Source organism: Prionailurus bengalensis, chromosome D4 (assembly GCF_016509475.1).
Source record: "Prionailurus bengalensis isolate Pbe53 chromosome D4, Fcat_Pben_1.1_paternal_pri, whole genome shotgun sequence".
Taxonomy (NCBI): domain Eukaryota; kingdom Metazoa; phylum Chordata; class Mammalia; order Carnivora; family Felidae; genus Prionailurus; species Prionailurus bengalensis.
Window position 1 is genome coordinate 75156265 of NC_057359.1, and position 11636 is coordinate 75167900.

The window sequence follows — 11636 nt, forward strand, 5'->3', positions numbered from 1 at the left end:
GCAGCGAAGATACAGCAAAAGTGTTATAATTATGAATCCACAACATCTTTGGTCCCGGGAATGCAGTGTACCATAACGATCTTTGCTGATGGGGGTGAAGCACACTTACCTTTCCGGAGTTGGGAAAGACCTAGCTCCTTAAATGAACCAGCTCCATGGAATAAGGACCTGGCTGTGAGCAGCGGGGCTCCCACGTGCGCTGCCCCCACTGTCACCCCCAGCCGCACAGTCTTTGTGCAGAGGAGAGGCCGGTGTGTGTCTGCGCGCGCGGGAGAGCGTGTGACAGTAGGCAGGCTGTGGCCAGCGCAGCCAGCTTTGGCTGGCTTATATAGCAGCTCCTTCCTCTGTAATGGGACGCCTCGCCTCCAGACATCCTTTCCTACTTTTTCAGTTGGTGAATTAAAGGAACAGCCCTCCCAGCGGAACGGGGTTAGCTCATGAAAGACGCACTCACTCCCTGCTCCCTGCCAGGAAAAGAACCCATTTGCATACAATTTATGGCGAAAGTAGGAATTCCAGCTTCCCTCGCCTCCTCCCCTTCCCCACCCCCGACCCGGAGCAGCTGTTAGCTAGGTGTGATTTTTGCTCTGCTCCCCAAACGGATTTTCTAATTGTGAGACAGAAGCCCAGGGACTGAGAGGGAGTAGGATCCGAGGCTCCAGCTCTGCTACTCGGGTAGGCTGAAACCGCCACCCAGAGCTCGCCTGGGCTCAGGGCGGCAGCTGCTCCGCAGGCGGCACCTCGGAAAGGGGCCGAGCTCAGTTCCTGGAAAGAGGAGATAAAGCCCTTCAGAAGCATGGGGCGTTTGGGTTTCTCTGGGCCAGCTGAGAGAGGGAACTCGGGATTAGTGCTTAGCAGGTGGGGCAGTGCTGGGAGCGCAGATCTGCCCGGCTTCCCTTGTGTGGGAGGGAGCAGTGCCCAGCTGTTCAGAGGCTTCACCGTCCGGCCCCACTGCCCCGTGAGTGGGCCTGTCCTCTACGTTGCACTTCCTGGGGAAAGGTCTCTGAAGTTTCTTCTCAATGTGGAAAGGTGTCCGGCACACGGGGGAGGGGAAGGTAACAACTTAATCTTTGAGACATAAACTGTGCCTTTGCTCTCCAGCCTGCTGTGGATTCTTTCCAAGCTCTGAGTCATCCATTCGTTTGGTGTTAGCATGCACGGAGTATCCACAGGGCACACACAGGCATTTGAGGCAGTGGGGAGGCAGCTAGGGCACGGCACCCACACTTGAGCTTGTCACAACACTCAGTGGTTTTGTGATAGTGGAGGGAGACGAGGCCTTGCGTAACCTGTGGCTATCGCTGGGCCCGCCTGTATGAAGTCTGTATTAGATGCTCTGCAAAGTACTTTATGGATATTATTTCGTTACATGTTCACAGACACCATATTCCAAGAGGTGCTGGTGTCGTCCCCTTTGACAGACGGAGAAACAGAGGTTCGGAGAAGTAACTTAACTCTACTTAGGCAACACACCCGGGAAGCGTTTTGATGACAACACTGGGCTCCGTAGTTCTTTCTATTACACATCACTGCCCAGGAACATTGTAGATGATATTTGAATGTTTTATACCCTATTGACTTATGTAAACCTGCTTGTACAACAGTCACCATCTAAATATGGAAAATAGATTTCTTTGTTCCATACAGCTAAATAGGAGACCCTTGTTGTTTTTTTAATTGATCACTAATAGTGAAGGCTTTATTTATCTGCCTACTTTTAATAATGAATGATACAATTCCTTGTTGTTATTATTGCTGAGGGACTCAGTTTCTCCATCTGGAAAAAGTGCAACAAGGTTAGGTCATCCCTATGATCCTTATGGCTCTGGCATTCTAAGGTTCTCTGCTTAAGTGACTTTTCCCGACAGCAAGAAAGCCCATAAATAGTCATGTCATAAAACAGCCCATGTGAACTTTTGAACATTTTGGCTGATTCAAATGTTGGTTGTTTTGGAAGCTTTTAATTCTGTGTTTTAGCCAAAGTATGTTGCAGTAGCGCAAGGCTGTGTCTTTTAACGAGTAGTGAATGCTTCCGTGCCTCTTGGTGTTCCAGATTCTACCAGGTTTATGTTTCAGGTTAGGGGCTAAAACATTAGAATAGTAGAGAGTACCTGTCACATGGCATATAGGTTATATTCACATATAATATGTAATCAACATATATTTGCAGTTATGTGTGTATTTAACTGAGATAAGAGAGCATGCCAGAAAACTAGGTAATAAATATGACTTTTGGGAAAGTCCCCAACCTGACCCCCCCCTACTCTCGTACTATTCCACAGCCATTGACCAGGGTCTACTATGGGTGGCTTAGCCAATCAGAGGGAAAACAAAGCCAAATATCACCAGGCTGGCCCTCAAGGCAAGAATAGGCCAGTGGAGCAAACAAACAAGAATATTACTAGCATTAAACTACTATAATAGAAGTATATTCTGATAACATGGACAAGACATGACTAGCTTTATTTATGCATATTTAGAAGAGAAACGAATTTTAGGAATTTTCTCCAAAACCTATGTGGCATCTTGAGCCACGCCTTGGCTTTTGAGTAAGAGGAGTCCAGACAAGGAATTGTTTCCATCCATCCCTGACCTTTCACAGCCTCCATTACAGGCAAATGGGTCTGCATATGCTCTCCAATACTTGAACCTTGGCCAATGCTGTACTCTACCTAGAATCCTTACCTCCACCTCCTCACACAGGCTTATCATCTAGTTTTGCTCCAACTTCATGATGGAACTTCCTGGATTTCTTCCATAAGTGCTTCCATCCACCATAGCATTTGGGAACTCTGTTAGGATATTCATTATTTGTACTTGGTATTTGTATGTCTAGGTTTTCCTCTTACACTCTAGGCTTCCAGAGGACAGGGATCACACCTGATTTTTCTACGCCTAGCACAGAGCCTTGGGTATTGCAGAAACTCAGTAAATGTTTATTGAATAAATTACATAATGGAGGAACAATTGAATGTTTGACATGCTGTGCTTTACCATTAAGTTCTTCCTTTTTCACTCACAGAACATGAGAGGAAAGCTAGATTGTTGTGTCCAATATATCCATTGCATAGATGAAGAAAGGGGGTCCGCAGAGGAGAAATGACTTGCCCAAGGCTACCATGGATGCTTTTCACCCTAGACATTACAACAGAGGATGTTTATAGAATTAATAACCATTCATCCTCCTGTTTGGCAGAGGCCACACCTCTTGGCATCAAATCTCTTATAGTCTTCCCTTCTTGGTACTGTAAGTGCTTTTTTCCATGTGAGAGAGTGGAGTGAATACTTGTAAACACCTCTGCATGGAGTTCTTGGCCAAAGACTGACATTGTTGTTGCTTGTGTATAATCTTCTCTCACGGGCTGCTGGTGGAGGCTGTGGTTTGGAGGGAACATAAGGGTTTGCCTCAGGTGAGATCATTCTCATTTCCTTGAAGGTCTGTTAAATGTAAAGCTTTTTTTTTTTTCCAGACAGATCAGCCAGTGAATTGAATGTTGGCCAGGACTAGAGCTGAGACAGTCAAGCATCCATGTCCTTGAGAAGTCTGGCACCCACTTCCTATAGGATCACTTGCTTCCCACCTGCTTAGCCACTCAATTGCTCCTAACCTCCTCCTCTTCTTGGGATTCATCTAGTGTGCTAACTCCCATCCAAAAATCCCATGTGACTCTACAATTGCCAGAAATCTCTCCCAAAGCAAAGAATGAGCTCTGATCCAACACAATGGGCTGGTCATTCAATCACATGCATTTGTTTAGCATCAAGGTTCCCCAACTTGCTGTCTGCAAGTCTTTGTTCAGTATTCTATTTATCTCTTCTGATTTTTCCTTAGATGACAAAGGACAAAAAGCTGAAAGTCATCATTGAATGAGTTGTAACCTAGAGGAGAGCTTTCCTGCTCAACTGAATAGGGCAAATCAGCTGCGTAATCAATCACTAGGTAAATTCTCTGGTCAGCATAGCAGAGCGGATGGAGCTTTGGCTTTAAGTGGGTTCAAGTCCTGATGCACATCAACTTACTGTGTGACTTTGGGGAAATCCCTTCCTTTCCTTGGCTCTCAGTGCCCTGGTTACCAAATGAGCAACCCCTAAGGATCTTAGCAACTTAAAATTTTTAAGTAAAAAAATCAAAAAAATAACTTAGAGGGCTCTGAGACTTTGTACATTCAGTTCTCTGTCCCTAGAACAACCCTCCTCCCACTTTGTCCACATGGCAAATTCTTATATTATTTTTCAAGATTTACTTCATTGTACATCCAAGAAGATTTACATGATCTTTTCTATTCTCATCCAGGCTTTCGTTTTTAATTTTTGAACACTTTTACCCCATTAGACCATAAACACTTTGAGGGTAGGCACCATCCTTTTCCTCTGCTTATTATAGCCAGCATCTGTTCATGGTTGGTTCCTATGCCATGCCACTTGTCAATTATTTTGAATATCATTCCTGAAAACTATGGGGTTTAGAATGACATAGATCAATGCTGGATTTTGAAGGTAAATAAACAAACAAAAAAACATACCAACTTTCTTGGAATGATTTACTGGATGATTGGAGCCTTTATTGTTATTAGTGATTTACTTATCCATCTCCCCAGTGGAACTGTGAGAGCTCCTTCAGGACAAGAATGGTGCTTTCCCTCCCAAAGCACTGGGAAGTCAGTTAATGTTCCCATGAAATGACTTACTAACTGATTGGCTAGATGATGGAAAAGGCATAAGACTGGTAGTTTGGGGTTTAATCAACATGACCATTTACAAGGTGACTTACCTCAAGGAAATCATGTCCATTCTTCGAAACTCTGATTCCTCATTAGTGAGATGGATAAAAATTCCTACCCTGAGTACCTCCTAGTATTGGTTTAAAGATTAAGTGGAAGAGAAACTGTGATGACTTAGGCAGATTTGGGGGATGATGAATGATTTTTCCACCTAAAATTCCATCAAAAGCTTACACTTTGCATGGCTGTATTGTACTTATGGAAGCATGAGTCCCAAGTTCTATCTAAATTATTTTTTCAGGGTTAGCAGGAGAGAAAGGAGTTGAAGCCACCTGGCCCAGTCTTGTCTTCTAACACTTTCTAAAAACAGCTTCTCAGCTGGAGGCGCAAGGGGAAGAGGGAGGATTCAAAAGATTAGCATTGGCCCTTTGGAAAGTCTGGAGTTGTGGATTCCCTACAGATGGCTGGGGAAGTGGTTTGGGGTATGTTTTTTGGTCTGAGCTCAGGCTGCAGTGACAGATACAAGTGAGTCAAGCCGTCTTGGGGTTTAATGCAGGTCACAGAGGGAATACACAGCTTTGAAGTTAATGCAGATCAAATATCTTGACTGATTTGCCACAGCTGAGTGAGATACTTGTGAGGAAGTTTAACTTGTCCCTTTTCCTTTTATCTCCTTGGTTTTTCTTAGATTTTGTTTGTGGACAATGATAGATAATGGTAGCTCACATTTATTGAGTAGTCCCATTAGGGGAGCCTGGATGGCTCAGTCAGTTAAGTGTACAACTGTTGATTTCAGCTCAGGTCATGATCTTGAGGTTGTGAGATCAGGCCCCACATCAGGCTCTGCTCTGAGTGTAGAGCTTGCTTGGGATTCTCTCTCTCTCTGTCTCCCATTCTCCCAGCTTGCCATAAATAAATAAATAAATAAATAAATAAATAAATAGTCACCGTTATGTAGGCACTTTGTAAGTAGTTAAGCATGTATTTAGTTCTGTGATGTTTACAATTAACCTGTTGGGTAGATACTGCCATTATTCCCCTTTTGCAGATAAGGATTAGGAGGTACAGAGATGTTAGGTATATTGTGCCAGACACAGGAATAATAAATGGCAGCAAGAAAAAGATCCAAACTCAGCCTGTAAACTCCATCCCCATCTTCCTATTATTGGGGGTGCTTCCTTATGTATTTAAGTTAACAATTACCCAAAGGCAAAGATGGCATGCTTGGACTCAGGTGGACCACTGTGACTATGGAGTCTGTGAATAAATGAGGCAAGTGGTTAAGTGTCTCTGGGTGATCTAGCAGCAGGGTGGAGGGGAAAATTCATACTCGTCTGTGCTAATGCTGGAATTGTGAAAGTATCTGGCATGCGTTTGGTTCCCATCCAAATTCAACCACTAACTAGCTATGAAAAGAAGTAGGACCTTGGGCATATTACTTAACTTGTGTGTTATAGGTCTTTCATTTGTAAAATAGGTACAGTAGTAACTGATACTTCTCAGAATTGTTCTCAGGATTTAAGGAAATATACTTAGTCAAATGTTTATCTTGCTACACTCTAAATAATCTCCAAATGGTGGTCATTGGCTATTATAGACAAGTCACTTATTCTACTCTGGGCCTTTATTTTCTCTCTTTATCATCACCTCAGAGCCATGTTCTAGAAAGGTAATGAAATAAACAGTATTTAACATAAATAAACAGAAATAAACAGTTCTTTAACAGAAAGAACATACAGAGATTGAGATACACCTTGAGATTTCCAGGTTGACCAAAGTGAGTGCTCTGGTTACTCTATTTACTCAAACAGCCTACATAGATTTCCTCTCCATCCTGTTATGCTCATGCAACACACACACGCACACACACACAAGCTCACTGGGTATTTTCCTGAAGGGATATTTGATATTGGTTTTAGAGATTATTTATCTGAGAGAAATAGTGTTAGCTTCTTTTGAAAAGTGGAACTACATTTACCTATCCCTTCTGTAGTGGGCATTAAGGCCCCTGTTCTGTCATTGCTTTCTGAGTCTTTGCATATTATTCTGTTTCCTCAGTGATGCTGTAGAATTCTCCCCTATTTGGAGTCAGGTGGATGGTTATCACTTGCCTCAAAGCTGGAAGTTCCCTTAGCAGGACCTAGAGGTTAGTGGATTAGTATCACAGAGGTGTGGAATCACTCTTCTCTTTGGGGAGCACCCACGAGCTGGCCTTTGTCCTGACTGGGCAGTCTTACCTCTATTCCTTCCCTATGCCTCAGCTTTCTGACAGCAGGGGTGGTGGGAAATATACCCATTTATATTTGCTAATAACATTACAAAGCATTAATGTTACTTCTGTTCTCACATCTAGGTTACCCCCATATTACAGATTGGGGATCTGAGGTTAGGAGAGGTCAAGAGGCTTGTTTAAAGTCATATAACCAATACATGGTTTGACAGAAGGTCTCCCCAAGTGAAATACTGGGATCCTTGGTTTCCACTTTGGAAACCATGTATATGGGGTATTATTTTATCAGTTTTAGGAGGTACAGGGGTATAACAGAAGAAACCCATCATTTGAAACTGGACAGATGTGGGTTTAATCCCAGTTCTGTCATTTATTCATGTGTGAAGCATTTCAAATTCCTTCTCTGCTGTGAACCCCATCTGTGTCACTGTCTGTAAAATGGGGGTGAGAATACACACTTCATAGAGTTGACAGGAGGACTATGGTAGGCTGATTAATGGCCCCCCAAGATAGCCATGACCTAATTCCCCAGAACCTATAAATGTTACCTTATATGGCAAAAGGGACTTCACAGATGTGGTTAAATTAAGGTTTGTGCCATAAGGAGATTATCTTGGATACAATCACAAGTGACCTTATAAGAGGGATGCAGAAGGAGATTTGACAGCAGGAGAGGAGAGGGCAGTGTGATTAGGGAGCAGAGATTGAAGTGATGTGGTCACATGCCAAGGAATACTGGCTGCTACTAGAAGTTGGAAGAAGCAAGGAACAAGATTCTCCCTTGGAGCCTCCACAAAGAACCAGCCCTGTGGACAACTTGATTTTAGCCCAATAAAACTCATTTTAGACTCTGCTCTCCAAAACTGTAGGAGAATAAATTTTTGTTCTTTTAAGCCACTATATTGGTGCTGATTTGTTACAGCAGCCACAGGTAACTAATACAAGGACTCAATGGGGTAATATCTCTGCCTGTGCACAGCAGAACCTTAAAAATGATAATTCTATCCCACTGGATTTTTTAAATATCTTCTTACTGCACCTCTTTTTTTTTTCAACGTTTATTTATTTTTGGGACAGAGAGAGACAGAGCATGAACAGGGGAGGGGCAGAGAGAGAGGGAGACACAGAATCGGAAACAGGCTCCAGGCTCTGAGCTGTCAGCCCAGAGCCTGACGCGGGGCTCGAACTCACGGACCGCGAGATCGTGACCTGGCTGAAGTCGGACGCTTAACCGACTGCGCCACCCAGGCGCCCCTGCACCTCTTTTAATATGACTTTTTAGGCACTGTCTGGAAGACAGGGAAAGAAATGGAAATTGGAGGGAGCTCAACCTCCCCCACGAGGCTGACAGTTTTGAAGTGGCCTCTTGATGTGGGAGTTTTGCAGTGTTGAGTGATTTAGCCCAGAGACAGGGGTAAAACTGGAATTAAACATTACATCCTTATCATTCCAGAGTCAGGCTGACCCTAATAAGTGTCAGGCTTATCTGGGTAGCTGCTCATCTATAACTCTGAAAACCCATCCGCAGCATACTTTGTCAAGTCCAAAGAGCTAAGAGATCATTGTGCTGAAGGGAGAGATAAGGAAAGGAGGCTCAGAGCAGTGGCCTGCTTTGCCCACACATTGTGAATTGTGGTGAGCTGAGGCTAAAATCCAACTCTGCTTATTCTTGGAGCAATGTTTCACATGGAGGAAGCGACTTGTCTAGATTTCTGTAAGACTCACAGAAACTGGAAGAGTTTATATCTTAGAAAATCCTTCACGCAGAGTTTCTAAGTAGACTTAGAAAAGATAGAAGAAGGTGAGTGAGAAGGGTAAGGGGACACTCGCCAGGCACCGCTCTTCCCCCTTGCTCCCATGAACAATCTGCAAGTCCTCTCTCATTTGCTTCCCTCAGGTGTCCATTTCACTCAGTGACCTCATCAGATGGAGCTATTGTATCTGGGGACTGAAGGAGTCCCACAATGAGATGCCAAGCCAATCTTTCAGGCACTGTCTCAGAGAATGGCCTCTGTAGGGGAAGTTCAAAGGCTTTGTAAATTCTTTGGAACACCTGCTCAGGCCAGGATTGGACCTGACTTGCAGAAGGATGGTACACAGGGAGTGCTCTACAGTAAGTATAGATACATGACTCACTGTTTGAGACAGATGATAGAAGACTTCCTCCTTGAACATACTTTATAAGGAAGCTATAGTGAAGCCTTGATAGTCCCCATGGGCAGGAGAGGGTGGGAGCCAGAATGAATCAGTGGGACAGCTGCACTGTAGAAGACCAGTGGAGGGGTGATTACTTTGAAGTATATTTTGCCAGTAGCTCGTCTAAGCTAGTATGGTGTTGCCAATGAGAGATCTTCTGGGAGCCTGGTTTAATGAGCACAAATCAGTAGTGAATGGATGCTTTTAAGGGAAGCGGAAGTACTTTGGCTCTTCAGCAAGTTGCAATCTTGTTTGCATAATCTAACAGATGATTTATGGGAAACTGCTGGTATTCGACTACATTTGACCTACAAAGATGGCACTTACATATTAGTTCAACTAGTGAACTTAGGTCTTGCTGAGATCCCAGCACCACAGTTGCATATGCAACAAGCAGAGCCACTCACTTCTAGGAATGTAGGCTTGAACAAAATCTGCCATGGCCAGAGTCGAATGAGGCATGCAGTGGTTCCCAGATGTTCTGGGACTTGTAAGACCCTTGGACTGCTAAAGAAACCAGGAAAAACTCCCCACCAGAGTTGAGATTAAATTGTACCAGATACTTTGTGACTTTTATTATTATTATTATTATTATTATTATTAATTTTACCAGTTACTTGAGTGAGGACATAGAGCAGAAAGGTAGAGTTGAGAGAAATGAGGAGAAATAAGGAAATGAGATGTTTCCTATGGTCCAATATTGCAGAGTATTGTATCTACTACAGGACTATAGACATAAAGCTACCAGCTTATGCCCAGCCATAGAAAATGCCAACTTCTGAGGCGCCTGGGTGGCTCAGTCGGTTAAGCATCCGACTTCGGCTCAGGTCATGATCTCATGGTTTGTGAGTTCAAGCCTGCGTCGGGCTCTGTGCTGACAGCTCAGAGCCTGGATCCTGCTTTGCATTCTGTCTCCTCCTCTCTCTGCCCGTCCCATGCTCATGCTCTGTCTCTCTCTGTCTCTCAATAATAAATAAATGTTTAAAAAAAAAGAAAGAAAATACCAACTTCCTTCTTCCTTCCCATTGAGAACAATCAAAGAGAAGTAACAAAGGAAGTTGCTTTTCAGGGGAGTTGTATCATGGTCCGAGGGATGAGACCTGTAAGTCTGCCAGACTTCCCAATTACCAGGCACCTGCTTTGGAGGCTAAACCCTCTGGCTATGAAGTATCTGTGGCTTAATTAACTGTTTCCTTTGTGTATCAAGTGTTCCCTTCTCCAAAGATGTGGAGGTTAGAGAATGGAGAGTTTGTCTCCAAGACTTCTAAGTCCTTTTGCTCTCTCTAACCCTAGCAATGCAGTAGGAACATCTGGTTTCCTTTGGGTAGCTGAGAAAAATGCCCAATGGCAAAATCATTCTCTAGGTCTCGAGTGACCCAACAAGATTTAACCAGCACCTTGAACAGTGGCTGGCACATAGTAAGCACTCTATAGATATTTGTTTTATGAATGGTTGAATCTAATTATCTTTGAAGCACAAGCTTGGATATGAAAAATCTGGCTCACATTTTTTCCTGATAAAAGCAGCCAATTGAATACAGAATTATTGATTGCCTACGATTTTCTGTAGCAATAAAAATAAGGGCTGCTATCTTTTGTTCCTGACTGTTGGATGTTGCTTTTTACAAATTTTATCTATTGGACTCAGACATGTATCACACCTTGGGTACAGGTAATGGGACCTTGTCACAAGGATTAAAAGGTGACCCATCCAGTACTGCAGGTGTTTATAGCCCTGTGGGAAAAGACAGACACAGAAACAGGTAATTGCAGAACAATGTAATATGTGTTGCTGTGTGGGGCACCTGGGTGGCTCAGTCGGTTAAGCGTCCGACTTCAGCTCAGGTCATGATCTTGCAGTCTGTGAGTTCGAGCCCCGCGTCGGGCTCTGGGCTGATGGCTCAGAGCCTGGAGCCTGCTTCCGATTCTGTGTCTCCCTCTCTCTGTCCCTCCCCCGTTCATGCTCTGTCTCTCTCTGTCTCAAAAATAAATAAACGTTAAAAAAAATTAAAAAAAAAAATAAGTGTTGCTGTGAAAGTCACCATGAGAGGCTATGATAGGGATGCAGAGGTATAGAGAACCTAAGTTTTTCCATTGCTTGAATGCTTCCAGTATCAGGAGATTCATTACCTTACAAGAAAATGCAGGGAGAAAGAGTGCATTAACATTCTCTATGTAGTTGGCATATTTTAAATGAGTATCTGTTATGTGCCACACACTAAGTCAGGTGCTGAGCAGGCAGAGAATAAAAGGCGCAGTTCCCACTCTCATTGAACTTTCTGATTCGTGGGGAAGATGGCCATTCAACACATAAATACACAAAAAATATATAATTACAAACAAAACAGTGATGGAGTGTGATACAACAAGAACCCAGTGCTGTGAGGTGCTCTACATGAGTTCTCATTTCCTGGACTCAGTTCAATCTGGACGGGTATTCTTTAAAACTTCTATTTTTAAAAAACAATCTAATTATTCTGTACACAAGA

At 43.4% G+C, this 11636-nt stretch overlaps 1 protein-coding gene across 5 annotated transcripts in view; it reads right to left on the reverse strand.

Annotated features, from left to right (window-relative positions):
* Positions 1 to 817, reverse strand: part of TNC (tenascin C) — a 95523-nt gene extending 94706 nt beyond the window's left edge. Inside the window, exon 1 of one of the 5 annotated variants that reach the window (XM_043565858.1) lies at positions 110 to 817. The gene's annotated coding sequence lies outside the window, so the exon portion shown is untranslated. The remainder of the gene's footprint in view (positions 1 to 109) is intronic. The other 4 variants (XM_043565857.1, XM_043565859.1, XM_043565860.1 and 1 more) reach the window with 4 other exon arrangements.
* Positions 818 to 11636: the final 10819 nt, after the last annotated feature.